Source organism: Chionomys nivalis, unplaced genomic scaffold, assembly GCF_950005125.1.
Source record: "Chionomys nivalis unplaced genomic scaffold, mChiNiv1.1 scaffold_75, whole genome shotgun sequence".
Lineage (NCBI taxonomy): Eukaryota > Metazoa > Chordata > Mammalia > Rodentia > Cricetidae > Chionomys > Chionomys nivalis.
The window spans coordinates 422,453-444,823 of NW_026646889.1; the positions used below are offsets into that span (position 1 = coordinate 422,453).

At 48.8% G+C, this 22,371-nt stretch overlaps 1 pseudogene; it reads left to right on the plus strand.

The window, feature by feature from the left end:
- The first annotated feature begins 52 nt into the window (after positions 1–52).
- On the plus strand, positions 53–21,923 carry LOC130869093 (2'-5'-oligoadenylate synthase 2-like; annotated as a pseudogene).
- Positions 21,924–22,371: the final 448 nt, after the last annotated feature.

Consider the following 22,371-nt stretch of genomic DNA (forward strand, 5'->3'; position numbering starts at 1 on the left):
ATGTGAGGTAGACAAGAGCATCCTTTGGGGGAGGACATGGTCATGAGCAGACATGGTCCTCTCTGAGGGACAGGACCCACCCATGGCCCCTGAGGACCTGTACGTGTGTGGTCTCAGCTCTGCAGAAATGCTAAGGTAACCAGCATGTCTTCCTTCCCACAGGCTTTTGTATGAAGTCCAGATAGATCAGTGGTCACATCAGCTGAGAGAAAATGACACCAGTATGGGAGACTTTGAGTAATGAGCCAGATGTGTGTGTGTGTATGTCTGTGTGTGTCTGCATGTATATATGTTTTGTGTGTCTGCATGTGTCTATGTCTGTTTGTCTGTGTGTATCTACATGTGTTCTGTGTGTATCTGTTGGTGTGTATCTATGCCTGGATCTGTGTTTGTGTGTGTCTGTCTGTGTGTCTTAGTGTGTGCCTGTATGTGACTTCATGTGTATGTATATGCATGTATGTTTGTGTGTTATGTGCACATGTATATATATATGCACGTATCTGTGTGTATGTGTGTATATGTATGTGTGTGTATGTGCCCCCTCACACTGTCTCCCATCTGATTGCCTGCTCACCCACCACCCTCTCATTCCTCCCCTATTTACCCACCTAGTGAAGCTTCATTGACCTCTGCTTTGATCACCCAGTGTCCCTGACTCCCATGCTAGGCACCCGAGGATCCAGACACCTCAGGCTCTGCCAGTCTGCACCCACTGTGCCCTGCCCCGACCCCTACAGCCACACCTAGCAGCAGCCCGGCCCTGCCAAGAAGCCACGCTCCTCTCTGGTATCCCTCCACCTGAAGAGACCCCCCCAGCTGTGGACCAGATATGTTCCCCATGTAATGTGACCGTGGCCATCCTGGGGCAGAGGTTGTGATGCCGGCTACCGAATACCCAGGTCCACAGCCATGATAATGACATAAGCAAAACAAGTGATACCTGGGCCTTAGGGACATAGAAGGAGCAGGAAGGACCCCAAACCTCTCCTGTGATTCCACCAACTCCCTCAGGAGGTAGCGCCTAGGTCGGGGAGGGTAAGTGAGAAGTGCAGGGGTACAGCATTCCTGACTCAGCACCGATGAAGGCTGAGGCTTTTTGATAATGCAGTGCTTGGGGGTCACCTACACCCTGCAACCCCCAACTCATGCCATTAGTAACCCCAATAAACCCATTAGCTCACCACTTAGACTGGGCATCTTTTCCTTGCTCAGTCTTTGTACCCTGTCTGGGTTGAACAACATTTGTTCATGTCTCCCCAGGGAGGTCAGGTCATTCTGCCTCCTGATGTCTGATGTTCTCAAATGCAATAGAAACAGGGTCCTGATGGGGACAGGAAGGGATGGGTTAACAAGCCCTTGATCCAGAAACTGATTTTCCAGAATCTTCACCTTTGCTCCACTATGGGTGGACTGTGGATGGGCGGTGTTTGTCCCTTGTCCTCTGATTCCCACCAGGACCAGGGTGATGCCAGGCTGTCTCCAGGACAAATGTCTACTTATCTGTCTTAAATGGGAAAATGTCTCCAATCCCCTAGCCGAGTCTAAGTGACAGCTAGGAACCGGGGGTTGGGGGATGGGGGAGGGTAGGAAGACATATCTTATGAATGTCCCAGCCCTGCACACAGGAAGCAAGTGGTAGATACTGATACCGGAAGCAGTGTGGCCACAGCAGGGTTCTCCAGAGGGACCACCTGAGGGATGGACATGGTAGTGATCCTTCCACTGGAGAAGAACAAGAAACGGAGAAAGGTGACTGCACTTGCCCATCCCCCACCAGTAGTGTCTCAGAAGCCTGGCTCTCCCTGGACCACGGTTGGGAAAGAACAACAGGGATGCAGGAGGACAGCGCCTCCGTAGTATTTTCAGACTTGTTGCCCTTTCCTGCCTCCTCAGCTTAGCCCACAGTGGCCAGCCTGGGCGAGGGGCGTCTCCTGCTCCTGGCTCTAGGTAACCCCAGGGGGGTTGGTCCCAACTTCACCTCACCTAGCCAACTCACGGAGGATGCCAACCAGACCCCAAATTATGTCTCTTGATGGCTGTTGGTCACAACATCCTCGGAGTCTAGACCTTCTTAATGCTTTGACCCTTTAATACAGTTCTGGGTACTCGTCTGTGGGCATACCAGCATGTGGGCAGACATGTTCCAAAGCCCATTGGAAATACGTGTGACCCCGTAATCTTAGGCGACTGTGAAAGTGTTGTTCGACCTAGAGGGGTCGAGACCTACCGCTTGAAAACCTCCGGTCTAGACAAATGTGACCAGCAGAGACCTATGTTTGCATGGAATCAGGAAACAGACAGGGCAATGGCCTGGTATCTCAGCCCCTCTTCCCACCACGCAGACTTTGAACCCTTTTGTCAAAATAGCTCCAGAAGTGGGATGGTTGGAGGCTGCAGTGAGGTCATGGCTATTTAGGCGTGGAGAGGCCTTGCTGACCCTTCCATCTCCGACAGCAGACACCATGATGGTGGCAGTGAATCCTCTGATCTCTGTTCAGGTCATGGCCCTGGGTAGAAGTTCCAGGAGGGCCATAGCTAGGAATGGGTGAGGTGACGCACATATACAACCCTAGCACTCAGGAGACTGAGGCAGGGTCCCTGAGAGCCACTAGTGTTCATCCCCTGAAGTCATTTTCTGTCCTTGGCTTCACTCAGAGGAACTTTGAGATTCCTCCAGCTTTCAGCGTTCCTGTAGGGAGCCAGTATTCTCGATGGTCCAGGACTCAGCAGAACTCTGAGGGGACGTGAAAAACCAAAGTCGCTATGTCTTTCCCAGTGAGCTTCCCAGGACACCATCTGCAACATAGGACAGCTAAACACAATGTCCGTCCTACACTGAAGGAGGATGCTATAATAATGGTTTATGAGAGGCTGAGGCAGGGGGATTACCAGTTCAAGGCCAGTTTGGGCTATATAGCAAGGCTCTGTCTCAAAACCAACACAAAATAATTATATTGAATTGGCAAAATTCCCCTTGTTTTTAATTTTATTTTTAAATTTTACTTTAAGTGTGTGTGTGTGTGTGTGTTTGTGTGTGTGTGTTAGGAAGCTACTCTTGACTCTCCAGGGCCCTGCATTCATTCAAAGGCAGAAAGGAAGCCTATATCTACCAGAGCACCTGCCATGCTGTGTGTCTTTGAGTAAGTCAGTAGCCTCTCTGGGCTTTCTCTACTGCTAAGCTTGGCACTGCTAGCTCCAGCCACTGTAAACAGGAGAAAAGGGCCAGTCTCCATGGACACCCTCTACCATCTATCAAACCAAATTAGCTTAGTGATTAGTGAGCACTCGGCCAAGGGTTTGGTTACTTTTGAGACAGGTTCCTCTGATCTACAGATGGAGGAGATAGAGACACCAAGAAGTCAGTCCTGCACTGAAGGACACACACATCAGGACTCTGTGGAGGTGCACACCTCTGACTCTGGAGTGGTGTGTCTCAGGAGAGGCTGGCTAGGGGGAAGTTCCCTGTGCAGCTGCTGGGCAGTGACTCCCACACTTGGGTTTTGATTTCCTAGGCAAGGCTGTGATGGAGGCAGGGCAGCAAGTTTGGACTCCACTTCCTCTATCGAGACACACCCCCCAGTATTGGGGCAGAATCCCCAGACCTGACCTACAAGGGACCTCTCTCTGCTATTACAGCATTCCTGAGGCCAGCTAGCAACTATGGGAAACTGGCTGGTTGGCAAGTCATCTGCCTGGCCATCTGGGGGGTCACTTGGGGAGCCATCAGCGGGACCATCCTGGAGGTCATCCGATGGGTTATCGGGCCCACAGTGCCAGCACACAAGCTAAAAGACTTTATCCACGCAAAACTCAAACCCAGTGAAGATTGCCTGAATCTGGTAGACCAGGACTTGGCTGCCATCTCTGACTTCCTGCAGAGCAGTGAGCTCCCTGTGCAGGGAGTGGCTAGGTAAGAGCCAGGTTGGAGACCAAGGTTGTTCCCCTCCCCCACCCACTCCCCCACCCCCCACGGTGATGCTGAGCACTGCTCCCCACCAGGCCCTGGGGACTGCACTTCCCAAGGTTTTTCTCCCTCTGCGGACATGATGGCAGACTGTTCAGGGGCCCAAGATGCAGTCAGGTCACCTTCTGTCAGGCTACGCCTCTGGCAGGCGGCTTCATCTCTCTGTACCACAGTGTCTGGGTCTGTAGAATGAAATCAGCCTAGAGCCCACTTCAGAGTGTTGTGATGGTGAGACACACAGTGTTCCCAGCAGCACAGAGTCCTGCTGTAATCCGTGCTCAGTAAATTAGCAGACTGGGTATGTGCATACGCGCACTCGCACTTTGCTGTATGGCATCTTTCCATCTGTGAGCGTTTTGTTTGTGCCATCGTTTTCATTCTTGTATGGTACTCCACTGTGCCACGTATTCATCATATTGCAGTTTTGCTTTGCCTCCAGTTTGGAGCTAGCGTGCTGACAAGGACACAAATTAGTGCCAGCAGCCCGATTTTAAAATGATGGTGACATTTGGGAATTTCACTGAACTTGACAAATGTCACTGCTTGGAGCTACAGAAAGTCCAGACCTCACTACTGCTGCTTCATTCCCTGCAGAGTGGCTCCTATGACCAGGAAACTGTCCTAAGAGGCTACTCAGATGGCACCCTTGTTCTCTTCATGGATCACTTCCATAGCTTTCAGGAACAGAAGGAAAACCAACGTGAAGTCCTCAGCGTGATTGAACAATGGCTGAAACACCACAAGAAATACTCTAAGTCAGTGAGCCTTGGGCAAACCCTTGAAGTCTTACTGTCCGTACATAGGCAGGGGATACTCTTGCAGGTCCTTCCAGCTTTGATCCTATGTGTGAGTGCTCCAGGCACTGGGGTGGGGTCCCAAACTTTCTGGGACTACTGGGGAGGCCCTTGACTCCTACAGGCTGAGGCTGTGACAGACAGACTGGCTATTTCCAAAATGGGGCTCGCAAACAACTGTCTGAGTCACAGTTCTGTTACTGACCAAGGCAGCTCTTTAAAAAAAAAAGAAGCATTTGATTGGGGGCTGTCTACAGGCTCAGAGGGTTAGTCCCTCATCATCATGGCAGGAAGCAGACAGGCATAGCACAGGAACAAGCTGAGAGCTTCCTCTCCTGATCCACAGGCAGCAGGAAGAGAGTCACTGGGTCCAGCAACACACCGCCTCTAAAAAGGGCACACCTCCTAGTTCTTCCCAAATGATTCAACTGGGGACTAAGCATTCAAACATATGAGCCTCTGGGACCCCTCACCACAGCCCCCAAGAGGGAAGAGCCTCCTACCCTGGGCATATTATATCTAGAACTTCATTCTCATCTCATTTACTTTAGATAAAATGTTCCAAACTCTTTTTATAGGTGAGTGGGTGGATGAGAGTGGATGGCTGGGTGCTCACTAGATGTATGGATGGGTGGATGGATGGATGGGTAGAAGTGGGGGATTGCTGAATGTGTAAGAGGACGTATGGATGGATGAGTGGACAGATGGGAAAATGGGTGGATGTGTGAATGTATGTTTAGATGGGTGGAAGGAAGTGAGGATGTATAGACAGATGGAAAAGTGAATGGATGTAGGGATGGACAGACAGATGAATGGGGAAACAGAAGGAGAGGATTGGCTGGTGGCTATGCTGCCAATGGTAGATTCAACTAGTCTGACATCCCAGGGCTTCTGAGCTAGGGTCTAGAGTGCCTCCATTGTCTACAATTCCGAGGAACTTCTGGGTTACTGGAACTGTGAATAAGCATCACCTGATCATTTTCTGACAAGATGGAGATGTACACACACCCATATCACAGCATTCTCAGGATGATGGCCTGAATTAGAGAGCAATGCAAGTTGCCACGGTGGGCCCTTCTCATCTGTTAGGGTTTGAAGCACTTGGTCCCCAGCTGGTGGCACTAATTTGGGAGGGAGTATAGCCTGTAGGAGAAGGGTCCTTGCCACAGGAAGTGGGTGACCTGGAATTGAGCCTGGAGGGTGATAACCCCACCCTGCCTCCAACCCCACTTCCAGTGTGTTTCCTGATCCAAGGAGGAAGCACTCAGCGTCAGCTCCTGCAGCCATGTCTTTCCCAGCAGTGACCCAACAGAAAGATTTCCCCCACTTCAGTTGCTTCTGTCAGATGTCTCATCCCAGGGACCAGAAAAGTAACTGATACATGACCCCATGGATCCCTTTGTCACTGACTCTAAGATCAGGGCAGCTAGCTTCCAGCTTTGTTTGGTTGTAGTGGCGTGCCTGCCTCAAAAGAATGGGAGTCAGTGGTGAGAGAGATGTGAAGTTCCATCGCTGCAGGAAATTATGTCTTCTCTCTTTTTATGCCCAGGGCCTGGTGGCAGGAGACCAGCCCACCCTCTGCTGCCCTGAGAAGGGAACGCTTCACATGTAGCACCCAAATGGTACCACCAGGTGGCGGTAGAGCTAAATCTTCCATATCCCCCCACCACCACCACACATACATAGGGTTTCTCTGTGTAGCCCTAGCTGTCCTGGAACTTTGAGGATGGCCTCAAACTCACAGAGAATGCCTGCCTCTGCCTCCCGAGTGCTGGGATCAAAGGTGTGCACCACCAACCCTGGCAACATTTTTTTTATTACTACGTAGCAATAAGAATAAGACCCTAGCCAGGCGATGGTGGCGCACGCCTTTAATCCCAGCACTTGGGAGGCAGAGGCAGGCGGATCTCTGTGAGTTCGAGACCAGCCTGGTCTACAGAGCTAGTTCCAGGACAGGCTCCAAAGCCACAGAGAAACCCTGTCTCGAAAAACCAAAAAAAAAAAAAAAAAAAAAAAAAAAAAAAAAAAAAAAAAAAAGAATAAGACCCTACAGAGGGATTCATAAATTGCTTCCTTTACTATATAAAAATCCAACTAATCTGGTCTACATGTCCCAAACAGATGAGGTAGGCTGCTGCTGCCATGGTTTCTTTCCCAAGGACATTTAACCCAAAATTCCAGCTTTTTTAACTTCAGGGCATTTCTCTCAATATAATTAACTTGATAGCTGCACCCCCACGAGAGGTTTATAAAACTTTCATGTTATATCATTGCATAAAGGACTTCAACTGTGCCTGGTATACAGTCGACACTCAATAAATGGTAAGGTATGTGCCCAGCTCCTTCCAGGGTGTCCTTCCAGGGCTGCTCACCCCAGGCTGTGCACCTAAATATATTTATGAATGGCAGAGCTCAGCAGACAAGAATAGAAACTAAGTGGCTCAGTGCACCTCCAACCTTTCCCCACTCCTGCCACCTCGAGGTGTCCCTGAGTCTTAGTGAGAGGTACCAGTAGAAGGCATTCTGTGGTACAGACATCCGCCAGTCGTGCAGACACAGTTGCCTTCAGTATCACTCTGGGGCATCTGTTTCTCATGTGTAGTTCACTGCCTCGTGTTCTGTGTGACTCCGCTGACTCTGTCTCAGGTCCACCCCATCCTGTTTTCATGTCAGGCTTCCTGTTAGCCTACCAGGGAGAGTAGCCCCACTGTTAACTAGACATCTCCCCAGCTCCAGCTGACTCAGACCGCCATCAGAGTCGAGCTCCCTGCTGCACTCTGCCTGCAGGCTTTGGTGAGGATTGCAGCTCCTGGATCTATTGGGATCTCAAAAGATCCATGGATCACGTAAGAGCAGCACTAGGTGAGTTTGCAGCCTGCTTCACCACGTTACAGCAACGGTTTGTCCAGCGGTATCCCAGGAGAGTGAAGGAGCTGATCCTGTTGGTCAAGCACTGGTATCAGGAGGTAATTTATGGCATTGCCTTGTTTCAAGAGGGTCTCAGGCTGGCCTCAAACTCAGGCTGCCTCTGCCTTTTAAGTGCCAGGATCAAAGCTATGTGTTACCACACCCCACATCATTCACAGCAAACAAATTTTAATAATATTAACAACATACTTTCATCTAATTTGATCTCCTCTTCATCCATAAACCATAATTGAGTATTTTCTCAACCCAAGCACCTAGGGGTCACACAACTGTGGCCCCAGTACTCAAAAAGTGGACTCAACAGGATCTAGACTTTAAGGCTAACCTCAACTATATAGCAAGACACTTAAAAAAAAATCCAGGGACTAATGACTCAGCGGTTAAGAGCACATATTGCTCTTCAAGAGGACTCAAGTTCAGTTCCCAGCACCCACTTCAGGCATCCCACAACCAGCTTTATCTCCAGGGGGTCTCAAACCTCTAGCCTATGAAGGCACCTGAACTTACACGGACAGACACACATAATAAAAAATATTAGGGTGCTGGAGAGATGGCTCCACGGTTGAGAGCACTCTGTCTACTCTTCTAGAGGACCTGGGTTCAATTCCCAGCACCCACATGGCAACTCACAACCATCTATCACTCCAGTCCTAGGGGATCCCATGTCCTCTTCTGGCCACCATAGATACCAGGCACACACATGGTACACGGACAAACATACAAACAAAACACTCATACATATAAGTAATAAAAAATTGAATATATTAAAATAATTTTTAAATTCCAATAACCATCCCCACTAATGAATCTTATTTAAAAGAATGTGATGTGTGTACACATGTGCGAGTGCAATATGTGCATGGATGAGAGTGTGTTCGTGTGTGTGTGTGCATAAGTGCATGAGAAACAGTGTGTGTGCATGTGAGTGTGTCAGAATGTGCCAAAGTGTATGTGTGGCAGAGGACAATGTACAGAAATGAGTTTTCTCCTTTCACTATGTGGGTCCTGGGGATTGAACTCTCTTCATCTTGCCAGCCCCCCTTATTTTCCAACACTGTAAATGGATTGTGTTGCACACAGGTGATATCTTATTTCACTCCATGTCTGAGAAATCCAGCCACATCATTACATAGCAGTAGTTTTCATTCCCTCGTATGTTCCATTATAGTAACACACCCGTGTTTTCCTCTCTGCTGCTGTGGGGCCCTTAAGTCATTCCCAGGTTGTAACCTCTGTGACTTTGGTTACTGTGGGTGTCCTCTGATATGTCTTTTCTGAACCTAAGCTCTCATTGTTCTTGGGTAGACATGCAGTAGAATTGCTGGAGTCCCAGACACAACCACAGACAGCATGTACATGTGTGTCTATATTTGCATACATGGACTCTGCATGAAATATAGTGGAGCGTACTTATTTAGCTTTAATAAAGAATGCCAAGTAGATTTTTTAAACCACTCTACTGGAACGGGAGAGAAGGCTTAGTATGGAAAGTACATGTTGCGCAGGCACGGAAGAGCCCACTACCCATGTAAAGGCAGGAGTGGTAGCCTGTGTCTGTAACTCCGTGTTCAGGAGGCAGACACAGGTGGATCCCCTGTGCTCACTGGCCAATCACTGCAGTCAATCAGTGAGCCCCAGGTTCAATGAGAGGCCCTGTTCCAAACCATAAGGTAGAGAGTTACTGAGGGAGACACCTGACCTTGACCTCCGGCCTCCTCATACCCACTCACAAACACAGCTCATACTCACACACATGCACACACTGACATACATGTTTATACACTCACACTTCTGTGCTCCCATATTTACTCAAACACATGTACATAAACACACTCACATGCGCCCACACTCACACAGCATGTGTTCATGCTCACACACTCATGCATACTCAAGCATGGGCACATACACACATTCACAATCACACAAACACTCACACAGTCTCACACACCCACAACACATATACACATACACTCATGCCCGCCCAGGCTTACACACTGTGTCACACACTCACACCCCTGTGAGAAGCGTGAGCATTCCAGGTGTCCCTTCCATCCCTTCATCTGTGTCTGATGGTACTGACACCTTGACTTCCAGGCACGGGGGTGACATCGTCTAGGCTCCGGCTTCCTGACAGTCTTGTCTTCTCTCCCAGTGCCAGGAGAAGTGGATGACTTCCCCATCTCCGGGGTTCTCCTACGCCCTGGAGTTGCTCACTGTGTATGCCTGGGAACAGGGCTGCCAAGATGAGGACTTTGACATTGCAGAAGGTGTCAGGACCATGCTGGGACTCATCAAGCAGTCATCATAGCTGTGTGTCTATTGGATAGTCAATTACGGCTTCGAGGATGTAACAGTTTGCAACACTCTTCTGTGCCAACTCAGGTTCCAAAGGTACCCAGCTTCTGATCTCTCTGGCTGCAGGCCTGGGCCCCATTGAGAGTGAGTTCTGAGTCCTTGCTGATATGGGGGAGGGGGAGGGGGATGAGAATCTGTCTGCAGAGGAGATTCAGTCAATGTGTTCCACATTTCAAACCATGGTCAGGCTTTGCACCTCAAAGACTAGAGGAAGCGGAGGAATTCATAGCAAGAATCATGAGATGGAACATCTCTGGGAAGAGGAGGATGGAGTTAGTGTGGCTGGATACCGCAGAGCCCTCAGCAGCCTCTCCCTTCTGTGTGTGAGTGCACACTCGCATGCGTAGGTACAGATGCACTTGGAGTCAGAAGTTGACATCAGGTTTCACTCTCTGCTTATCGTCAAAGGTTCACTTCTTTTATGAGTATGTGTGTTCCCCATGTGTATGCCTGTAAACCACGTGCACATAGTGCGTATGAAGGCCAGGAGAGGATGTCAGACTCCCCAGAACTGTAGTTACAGATGGTTGTGAGTCACTACATTAGTGCTGGGACTTGAACCCAGGTCCTCTGCAAGAGAAGTCGATGCTCTTAACCTCTGAGGAGGTTCTTCAGCCATTCCACATTATTTGTTAAGTCAGGATCTCTCACCGATGTTCACCAATAGGCTAGACTGGCTCACCAGCGAGTCCCAGGACACACCTGCCTCTGCCTCCCCAGGGCTGGGATTATAAACACACTAGCATCTAGTTTTTATATGGGTCTTGAGGGTCCCCAACTCAGGGCCTTTTTGAGAGGCAGGTATTTTACCCACTGACCCATTTCCCCAGCCCAACTTCTTTATTAAAATTTGTGTGTCTGGCTGGGTGGTGGTGCATGCCTTTAATCCCAGCACTCGAAAGGCAGAGGCAGGCAGATCTCTGTGAGTTTAAGACCAGCCTGGTCTACAAGAGCTAGTTCCAGGACAGGCTTCATAGCTACAGAGAAACCCTGTCTCGAAAAAAAATTGTGCATCTGTGCACCAGAAGAGGATATAGGTGTCCTTTGTGTATTATTCTGAGGCAGGGTTCTCTTTTATACTCTGTCAGTAAGCCCCAGAGATCCCCATGTCTCTATCCCTCAGAGGTGGGACTGAAGTCATGTACAAAACACCTATGTTGTTCGTGGGTCCTGAACCCTGGTCCTTATGACTGAGTTCTAAGCAGTCTTAGTTTCTAAACTATCTTCCCAGGCGCTGCTGGGCGGGGGTGGGGGAGGTTGGGGGTGGGGAGCTGGGGGGTGGGCCAAAGGGAACAGGATCTCAGGATCTCACTGTACAATCCTGACTGGCCTGGAGCTCACTATGTAGACGAGCCTGGCCTTTAACTAACAGAGATCCACCTGCTTCTGCCTCCCAAGTACTGAGATTAAAGATGTGCTCTAGTAAACTCAGCCCTGATTTCTTTTAATCTGATAAAATTTCTAGACCAGTCATCTTGAATCTGTAGTGGGACCTGTGGGCTGTGTTCCTGCCGCCCCAGCTCCCGGTCGCCTGGCCAGCCCATGCCCCAAAATAACAACACACAAACTGTACTCTTCCAAACACTGCTTGGCCCATCAGCTCTAGCCCTTACTGACTAATTCTCATATCCTGATCAACCCATCTCTAATAATCTGTGTAGCACCAGTCTTACCGGGAAAGATTCAGCATGTCTGACCTGGTGGATTGCTTCATCGCGTCTGCCCTGGGGAGCAGCTGCATGGCATCTGTCTCTGAGAGGAGCTGTCCTGCATCTGAGCTCACTTGCTCTTCCTCCCAGCATTCTGTTCTGTTTACTCCACCCACCTATGTTCTAACCTATGAGGGTTGAGCAGCTTCTTTATTTTTTAACCAATGACCTTCCTCCATCATGAATCCAACTGACCCAACCAATAATGTGGGCAAAGATAACGGCTCCTGGCAGATGCTGACAGAGGCAGCTCAGGCCTGGCTGTACTCTCCTAGCCTGAATGATATGTCACCTGCACAATGCTGGGATGTTCTGGTAAGAGGATGTCCACACTGGAGAGAGGGTCCTCCTGATGCTGACTTGAGAGAGTGTGTCATGGCTGCCTGTGTGACTGCTGTGACATGTCACACACTCAGTGTGGCTTAAAGCAACAGAATTTGCCCCCCCCAGTTCTGGATGCTGGGGGTTCAAAGACAAGGAATAGGGGAGGGGTGGACTCTCCCTGGACAGCTCTGATCCCTGGCTCGGCTTGTGACATCATCACCCTGTCTTTCCCTCCACTGTCACATGTCTGCCCTGTCTCTTCTCCTTTTCCTTGATGTGTGACTGTCTGGGGACCCAACTCCTCTAAGGATAATAGTCATATTTAGCTGGAGCTCACCCTTGTGACCCTCTCCTACCAGCTTCTCTAAGTCCATTTCCTGTTAGGTCATGGTCATGGGTACAACAGGTCCAAATCCCAGTATATTTTAGGGAGATGCAACTCAACCAACTCTTAGAGGCCACAAAGATGGCTGTGAGGTAGAAAAGAGGGGCTATAAACAAAGTTGGTTCCCCAGAAAAGAGATAGGTTTATTTCTGCAAGAGCAAAATCAGGAGACAGGAGTTGGGGGCAGACAAGGAGCTGAGCCTCCTAGAAGTGTACACAACTCATGTCTGTGACTCCCAAGCAGACCCTGAGGCCCAGCCCCTGGGTGTGGGGCCAGCAGTGATGCAGATGTAGTCTGCCTGTCGGAGGAGGGCATCAAGAGCATTCCCAAACTAGACCAGCTGAGTCTGTCGAAAGGCTGCCTTGTTGGCCTTCGAAATGAGACAGATGTGCCAATCAAACCCCACCTGTGAGAACACGTGAGGGGCAAACTTCTATCCAAAGTGTGGACGCAGGGGCCACACTCCATCTACAGAGCTACCAGACGCTAACAATGTGGGACAGACAGAAGGAAGCAGAGTCTGTGAATGGGGTCGTTCCCCAGGTAGATGCCAAGGACTCCACAATCGCTCCCGTGTCCCCCACCCCAGGCTCCATTATCACCACTGCCTGGCCTTTTACTTCCTTGGGACAACCTCCTTGGTTTCCTTCTGAGTTTTCAAACATCTATCTCTGCAAAAAGAGACTCACAATGCCTGTGTGAGCTTCATAGACAGGAACTCTGGCACTTGCCGTTGTTGGCTAAGTGATATCACACACACATGCCCTCAGCTTCATGACTAGTGTGGTGGTTGCAAGTCACCAGAGTCTCTTGAGGGTGCTTCACTTCCACAACCACTGGGCTGTGGTCAAAACCAAATTTAAGTTCATAGTGCTGTCAAACTATAAGACACACACACACACACACCATATTCATATTCTGACAGCCATACCAATAGCACCCCATAGATCCCCCTTCTAACACACAGGCACATAATATGTTCAGCTTCCATGTCTCTACTACACCTTAAAAATTGTTTTTAATGTCAGACAGTGGTGGCACACCTCTTTAATCCCAGCACCTGGGAAGGTAGGGCCAAGAGAATGTCTGTAAGTTCCAGGATAGCCAGGATGGTTACACAAAGAAACCATGTCTCAGTATATATATTATGTGTACAACTGTTGCCTGAATATATGTTGTATTAAATGTGTATAATATCCACAGAGGCCAGAAAAGGGTATCAGATCCCCTGGAACTGGAGTCACAGACAGCTGTAAGCCACCACCCGGGTGCTGAAAATTGAACCTGGGTCCACAGACAGTGCACTGAACCAATGAGTCATCTCTCTAGTCCCCACCACACCTTCTGATCCCCGTGCTCTTCACTAGCCAGTCCTTTCAGACCATGACGTCACCCCTCTCTTGACAGCCCAGGAACCAACACACAAGCAGGAATGAGCATTTCAGGCTTATCACATGTACACACACACTCACACGTAAACATATACACTCACAGACGAACATGCACCTTTGCACCTGGAACCTCACACTCTCACAGTGCTGCACAATGCTGACACTTCTGAAAATACATCAGCACTCACAACTGCATACACTCACATTTGCATGCACTCACGTGTGCACATAATGTGCATACTCGCACATGCAAACACTCGTATTCTTGAATATTCATCTATAGCCTCTCATATGTGTGCATTCCTGTGTGTACACTTGCATATGATACAAGCTCACATATGCACACAACACATGTACACTCATGTGCGCATGCACACCCTGTACACCATCTGAGCTGTAGGAGCAGAAGGATTGAGTATGCTGCCACTGTCAAGGGGGTGCAAGGGTCACAACATCTAGGGGTGTCTGACCAAGATCAGCTAGCCTGCAAAGCTAAGCCCCTTCTCTTGTTCCCAGATGGCTGCACTGCTCTCTGCCAATGCTCTCCAGGAAACTTATCCACTTAGACTTGTCTTCTTCCTCACTCCCCACTGTTTAAAAAGTGACCCCTAAATCTATAACCTTATTGTTACAGCAGTGGGCAATCCAAATGCAGTCTCGCAGAGCTGGGATGGAGACACTTGAGGCCTCATTCCCTTTTTAAGCTCCTTGACCCTGCCCATGTACCCTAGTTCCTTATCCACCTTCAAAGCCATTAGTCCAACACCCTCCAGGCCCTCCTCTCCATGTCTGAGCTCTCATCTACTTTTCCAAGTTTGACCTTCACACCTGCCTCTTGCAAGGTCTTTGGGGATTTCCTCATGCTGACCCAGAGCACCTCCCATGTCTGCATCCTACAACCCCTTCAGAAGGATCTAGATCTCTCCCAAGTAGCCCATGAGGGACCAGGAGAGTTTCTGCTTGGAGAGGGGGTGGGCCACAGGAGGTAAGGATTGCCCAGAATCTCAAGAACATTTTCAGGAAGGTCTCTGACAGGAAGGTCTCTGCCCACTGTTGGAAGAAGGCTAGCAGGAGGAAAGAGGTGAGTTTTGGGGTGGCTTCTGAGCAGAGCCCACCAAATTTCTCTCCTCCCCAGCCCATATCACTCTTCATCACTCCAAGCCATTTACTGGACACGTTCATCAAAGACCTCCTCCAGCCCAATGAAAAGTTCTTGGAGCAGATCAGAAAAACTGTTAACATCATCTGTGAATTCCTCAAAAACAACTGTTTCAAGGACTCAAGCACCAAAGTGCTGAAGGCTTTCAAGGTGAGTGCTGGCCTGTAGCAGCGCCAGCTCTTGGGAACCAGGGAGACAAGGGTGAGGGGAGGCAGCATCTCACCTTCTCTTTCCTCCTAGGGAGGATCCACTGGCAAAGGCGCGGCTCTGAAGTATGGATCAGATGCTGATATTGTAGTGTTTCTCAGTCCTCTGAAGAGTTACCACTCCCAAAAAGAGGAGCGCTCACTGTTTGTCCAGGAAATCCAGAGGCAATTAAAAGTCTTCCAAAGGACCCAGGAGCTGGAGGTGAAGTTTGAGACTTCAAAGTGGATGGCCCCCAGGGTGCTGAGCTTCACCTTGAAATCCAGGAGTCTCAATGAAAGTGTCAACTTTGATGTCCTGCCCACCTATGATGCACTAGGGAGGAGTCCACAGACCCTAGCTCCTGAGAAAATTCTGGAAAACGTGGAGGAAAAACCAGGGAGGGTTGGGTAATTCTCTCCCAGTTTTTGCCCAGGCCCCCAGGCACCTACATGCAATCCCACTCTCATGTAAGCAGTCCAGGCAACCTTAAGGAGCTGCTGGCTCTGTTCTCCATGGTGTGTGAGGGATAGCACATACAGTTACAAACAGATCATAGACAACATCCCTTCATTTTCTCTGTGGAAAAGGGAACTAAAGAACAGAATGTGGGGGGCAGATTTGTGAGGTAAGAGACAGGAAATTGGGTGAAGAAAACTCCTCCTCAGAAAGCCCATTCACAGGTGGCAGATACAGAAATATATGGACGAATGAAAGATCTCAAAATAGACTGATGAGATAGCTCCACGGTATGTGTTTGCCATTCAGTCATGGGGACCTGAGTTTTATCCCCACCACCTGTATAAAACGCCAGGCTCTACTGGAGGCACACTAGGGGTACGGGTGGAGAGAGAAACGGTCTAGCTGAATCAGATTGAAGTTCAGGGGGAGACCCTATCACAGTGGCATAAGGTGAAGGATGATGCATCAAGACAGCCAACATCCTCCTTTGGACTCTCATGGGTGTGCGCAGACAGGCACATGCACCCACATTCACAAAGCAACTTAGAGAAAAAAGGGTTTGTTTGGCTTACACGTCCAGATCTCAGTCCATCATGGAGGGCCATCATGGAGGGAAGTCAGGGCAGAAACTCAAGGAAGGAACTTGAAGCAGAAACCATGGGGGAATGCTGCTTGCTGTCTCACTTATAGGTTTATCTTGGCTAGCTCTTAATCAGTCAAGGGAATGGTGCTGCCTACAGTGGGCTGGTCCCTGCATCAAAATCAACTTCTCAGATTGACTCTAGGCTGCTTCATGTTTTCTCTCTCTCTTTTTCTCTCTCTCTCACACACACATATATTCTCACATCCATGCACATACAAAGGCCAAGCTACTATGTGTGTGTGTGTGTGTGTGTGTGTGTGTGTGTGTGTATTTCCTATATTAGAATTATGAAGACTATAATATCTTCCACCTGAGTTGTTCTTGGGGCCCAGGGGAAATCAGGGTAAAACATTTGCTTAGCATGTACAAGGCTCTGTGTTCAATGTCCTCACCCCAAGGTAAAGCAAACAGCTCTTACCCATTGTTTGTGGCTGGAGCTCAAAGGCAGAGTACTTGCCTAGCATGAGGATCCTGGGTTTGACACATCTCTCCCCACTGCAAACAAAAACCAGCTGTTTTGATTTCTCTCAGAATAAACAGGAGTCTATAGAATGGGCTTCAGCTCACTTTTGTCTGTTTGCTCTTGAAATAGCAGCTGTGCTAGTCTGCCTCCTGTCACTGTGATAAACACTGGCCAAATTGGGCAATGGCAATGCACACCTTTAATCCCAGCACTCTGGAGGCAGAGGCAGGCAGATCTCTGTGAGCTCGAGGCCAGTCAGAGCTACACAGAGAAACCCTGTTATGAAACAAACAAAAAACCCAAATACAACCACTGACCAAATCATCTTGGGGAAGAAAGGGTTTAGTTCCTCTCACAGTTGCGTGAGTCATGGAGGAAAGTCAGGGCTGGAACCTGGCAGCAGGAACTGAAACAGAAGCCATGGAGGAACACTGCTCACTGGCTTGCTCCATCTAGATTGCTCAGCCTGCTTTCTTATACAACTCAGGACCCCCAGAGGGCTGTGCCCTTCCACATCATTCATCGATCGAGAAAAAGCCCCCACAGATGAGGCCTTAGGCCAGTCTGGTGGAGGCAGCTCCTCGGTTGAGACTCCCTCTTCTCAGGTGTGCTTAGCTTTGTGTCAAGTTGACAGAAAACTCACCTATATAGCAACACAGCAAATGTTTTCAGCCTAGGAGGCCACAGTTTTCCCACTACTTGGCTTTGACATTTCAATCTGAAAACAGCCTTGTGCGATAGATTCACAAACAGGGGCAACTCCATCCCAGTGAAACTGTGTTGACAAAAATGAGAGGTGAACTAAAGATACCTCAGCAACAGCAGTGTGCAAACGAGCTCAGAACAGACAGGAAGGTCTTTCTCCAACACTGAGAAACATCTAGACCTGTGTTCTGAATCCACTGAGAGCTTGAGGTGTGGCTGGAGCTACCAAAGAGCTGAATTTTTGTCTCTTTTCCTTTTAATGATCTCAAATACAATCAGCCACAGTGGCTGGTGGCTGCCCTAGTGGGTACCACAGGTGTGTGTACTACTGTGAAATTACCAGCACCCACCAGACCATGGAGTCACTACTGTCTGCATCTTGGATACCCATCAGTAATTCAAATATATATATACACGGTTCAAAACAAATTTCCCCCAGAATGAAATTGCACTTGTCAAAAAAAAAATAGGATGGGTTCACTGGCTAAGGGGGGTTTGCTGCTCTTTCAGAGGACCCAAGTTTGGTTCCCAGCACTAGAGTTCGGTGGCTCACACCTTTTAACTCCAGCTCCAGGGGACCTGGTTCCTTCTTCTGGCCCCTACAGCCTCTCACATTTGCATGTGTGTGAACACATCACACCCATCCAAATAAAAATAAAGTTTTTAGCCAGGCGTTCGTGGCACACACCTTTAATCCCAGCACTCAGGAAGCAGAGACAGGTGAATCTCTGTGAGCTTGAGGCCAGCCTGGTCTAAAAAGTGAGTTCCAGAACAGCCATGGAAACCCTGTCATGAAAAACCACATAAATGAATAAATAATAAAGTTTTTTGAAAACCCACAGTTTTGAGGTCTGTAGAGAGTTTGTCTAACATCACCAAAACCTGGGTTCAACTCCCATACACTGGCATGGGAGTACTCACCTGTGATCTCAGCAGTCGGAAGGCAGAGTCAGGAAGATCAGAAATTCAAGATCAACTTTGGCTACATACCAAGTTTAATGACAACCTTGGCTACATAAAATCCTGTCTCAAAAAAGATTGGTTTTTTTCACTCTGTTACTTACCATATACAATAGGACTAACATACACTTTGCTCCCATGTCAGGTCATCTGCATCCTGGCTTCACCTCCAGACCCAAAGCCTACAAGGCTCTCATTGCATTATGTAAATCATCAGTCATCAAGTGGGGGGAGAGTTTTCCACCTGTTTTACAGAGCTTCAGAGTGAGTTCATTAAATCCCCAACCCACCAAACTGAAGAGTCTGATTCACTTGGTACAAACAGGTCAGCCAGACCCTGCTTTGGCCAATGTGGTTGTTGTTTTACCAACAAGCTAGGATACCAGCTTTGCCAACTGTCCTGAACCCCCAAATCCTCCCATGCTTGGGGCTGGGCCTCTGGAGGGAAGCTGTTGCTCATTTAGCCATGGGTCTTCTGATTGCATTTCAGTACTTGTGTATTTGGGTCAGGCCTATAGAGCCTCCTAGCATCAGAGCAATGTGCAGCTTGTTCTGACCTCACATTGGTCAAAGAATTCAGTGGCAGCCAAGTTTTCCTGAGAAACATGGATGGAAGTTAAAGTTGCATGCCACAGGTTACCAGTACAGCTGTATGGACACCATGTTGTCTCTCAGAAGGCAACAGGAAGCTGTGGCTGAGACTCAAATCATCATAAGTGGCTGAGGCCTGGGGGACTGGTTTGCTCTGATTTGAATTTCAGCAAGTCACATGACTCCCTCAAGCACCACCCCTCCCCCTCCTTACCCTCTCTGCTTACTACTCAACCTACCTCCCCATCCCACAGCCAATCTTCCTCTGACATGGCAATCCATGGTACAGGGCTCATAGCTAGCCTACAGAGGGTCCTATCAGCCAGGAGTTACATTGCTGCCCAAACACAGGACACCATGTGTACCACTCTGTCTGCTGCTGAGTCTAGCAAGCCTACCTAGGAGTCAGGGCTCCCTCTTTCAAGTTCTGTTTCATAACCATGTTGCCCAGCTGCAACCCAAGCAGTCCATGAGACACACTGGGCCCCTCTGCCTCTCCAAGGTCACCTGACATCTCCACTCTCCCCATCTGTGTGAAAGGAAAATGAAGCCAAAAGCATCCTTGCCCCCAAAGTATGCCCTGGAGCTTCTCACGGTGTAGGCCTGGGAGCAGGGCAGTGGCATGAATAATTTCAACACTGCCAAAGACTTCCGGACCATCCTAGACCTGGCCATCAAATGCAAGCAGCTCTGCGTCTTCTGGACAGTCAACTACAACTTCGAAGATGAGCTGATAAGGACGTTTTCACTGACCCAGATCCAGAAAAAGAGGTGCCTGTGTCCCCGTCCCCCACCCTGTTCTGAATTAACCCAATACCCTTCTGTGCTATTTCTTCCATGACCTGGATTCTTTTCCCCCAGGGTCTTGTTCATTCCCAGTGTGAAACTGAGGGAGAAGCTGCCAGATGAGTGAGAAAACCCAACCTAGGGAGTAGAAGGGCCTGGCCAGACAGAAGGGATGCAGAAGGGGAGGAGGGGGCAGGCAGAGGGCTCCCTCACTGCTTTCTTTCTTCTGTTATGTCGAAATGTGAAATGTGTGTGTTAGCCGATCTGAGAGGGGTCTGAGGTGGCAGGATATCCCTGAGAAACAGCATTGCCATTTCCAGGCTCAAGTGTGCATAGACACACACACACACACACACACACACACCAGTGCTGACCTCCTTAGCAACACTGTACTGTGACATCTTGTAGTTGGGTGAGAGTCTCTTGAAAGGGGTCATCACTATGGTTCACTGTGTGAAGTAAACAGCTTTAGAAGGGTTTTTGGATTTCAACTACAATAATTCTAGGAAGTTACTTTGACTCTTTAGTAGATTCAAATTGCTTGACCTAGGCTGCCAGGATACATTGTGTCTTTGATGGGAATCGAGCCAGCAGTCTCGTAAACAAACAGTCCTTTCCTAGTCTCTAACTCTTAACTCTCCTTTAGACCAGTAATCCTGGATCCAGCTGATCCCACAGGCCACATGGGAGAAGGTGACCGCTGGTGTTGGCATCTTCTAGCCAAAGAAGCAAATGAGTGGCTTTCCTCCCTCTGTTTTGAACTACAAAGTGGAGGCTTAGGGCAGAGAGTGCAGCTATGGAAAGTGCCAGTAAGAAAGTGGGTGGCTCTGTCACAAATCAATCATAGGGCTTTCTTGCTATAGTGATTTGGAATTACTGAGCCCCCCAAAGAACCAAAAACTGGACTCCAGGAGTTCTTTCAGTCAGTCATCTGCCCTGCTCTGGGTACCTAAAGACCCAGATAACTGAGAGTCGGAATCATGAGGCAGGGAGGAGTGGAAGGATGGGGACATCTGAGGAAGTGATTCAGCAGAGTTCATTTCCCCAGAACCCACATAAATGCAGGGTGGGTGTGGCAGCCTCCTTATGATTCCAACCTTGGAAGCCTGACTCAACAGAATCCCCAGAGCAAGCCAGCTAACAAAGCTAACCATATCAGCTATCTCTGGGTTTGATTGATAAAGCCTGCCTCAATAAATGAGGTGGAATAGTGACAGACGATGAGTCCTCACAGCATCCCAGGGCCTTATACATGTAGACATATGCATGTACATACACAAAACATGCATACAAATGACATATGCATGTACACACATGCAAAGATGCATACACATGCATGCAATACACAGACAGAGAAAAACAAAAACAAGAAAAGAGGGCACATAGTAAGTAGATTAGATTAAATGCTTCATTGATGAATTTTCACACTTTTAAAAACCTAGAATTGTCATTTGAGGCCAGCCTGGTCTACAAGAGCTAGCTCCAGGACAGGCTCTAAAGTTATAGAGAAACCCTGTCTCAAAAACAAACAAAGAAACAAACAAAACAAAACAAAAAAACCCTAGAATTGTCACATGGTCACCTGTAGCTTTGAAAGTGGCTACCAAGCAAGGGGTAAAATTGTACTGTGGAAGGATTGGAACCCCCAAGATACACCAGGCACAGCCTTCCAGGCTACCCTCCCACAGGCAGGCACACTTCATTCTTCTTTCTGTGCCCCCTTGGCACTCTTGACTTCCGGAGACAAGATGAGAAGGCTGTACTGTGCATTGTGAGATGCTGAACACTGTCCCCAGACTCACCTGTGTATTTCCCAGTTGGAAACTGAGACATTGTGTTGTGTCTTCTGGTGTGAGAGTTTGTTGTTGTGCTTCCCAAATAGGTTTCCCAGATTCTTTTCTGGAGACAGGTTCTCACTGTGTGGCCCTAAATGATCTGGAACTCACTCTGCAGACAAGGCTGGCCTCAAACTCACAGAGATTCACCTGCCTGTGCTGGGATTAAAGGCGTCTGCCACCACACCTTTCTTTAAGCTCCCACCCCACCTGTCTTTTTCTCCCCGGGTAGTACAGACCCCAGGAAGCTGCAGAGCTCAAATCTACCCCACCGTGGGTATCTGAGTTGGAATCCATATCTGGGATAAAAGTGCTAGATGAAGCCTCTAGAGCCGGCTGGCCATTGATTTAAAGACTCGGGCCATGTTACAGAAGGGAACAGGTCTAGTCCTCCCTGGCTGGTCCCCACCTCTCTCCTGCACTCCCAGACACTCTGCTTGAAATCAAGACTTCGGATCTGCTCCCCCTCCCACCCCAGGGTCTCACATAGTGGACACCCCTCTGTGAAAGTGAACTTCAGAGATGCTTGCCCCAAGCAGCGTGTTGTGTTCCCATTCTATATGTTTTTTCCCTGTTTCCTTCTCTCCATGCCTCTCTTCAGCTCCAGACTCACCCTGTCTCACTAAGGTTGAGCCCCTCCCTTGCCCTTCATTTCTGGTAGTCCCAGTTAGTTCTCAGTATCTCACTGCATCTTTGCTGAGCTCTTCACTCCATCTACAAGCCTTCCCCGCCT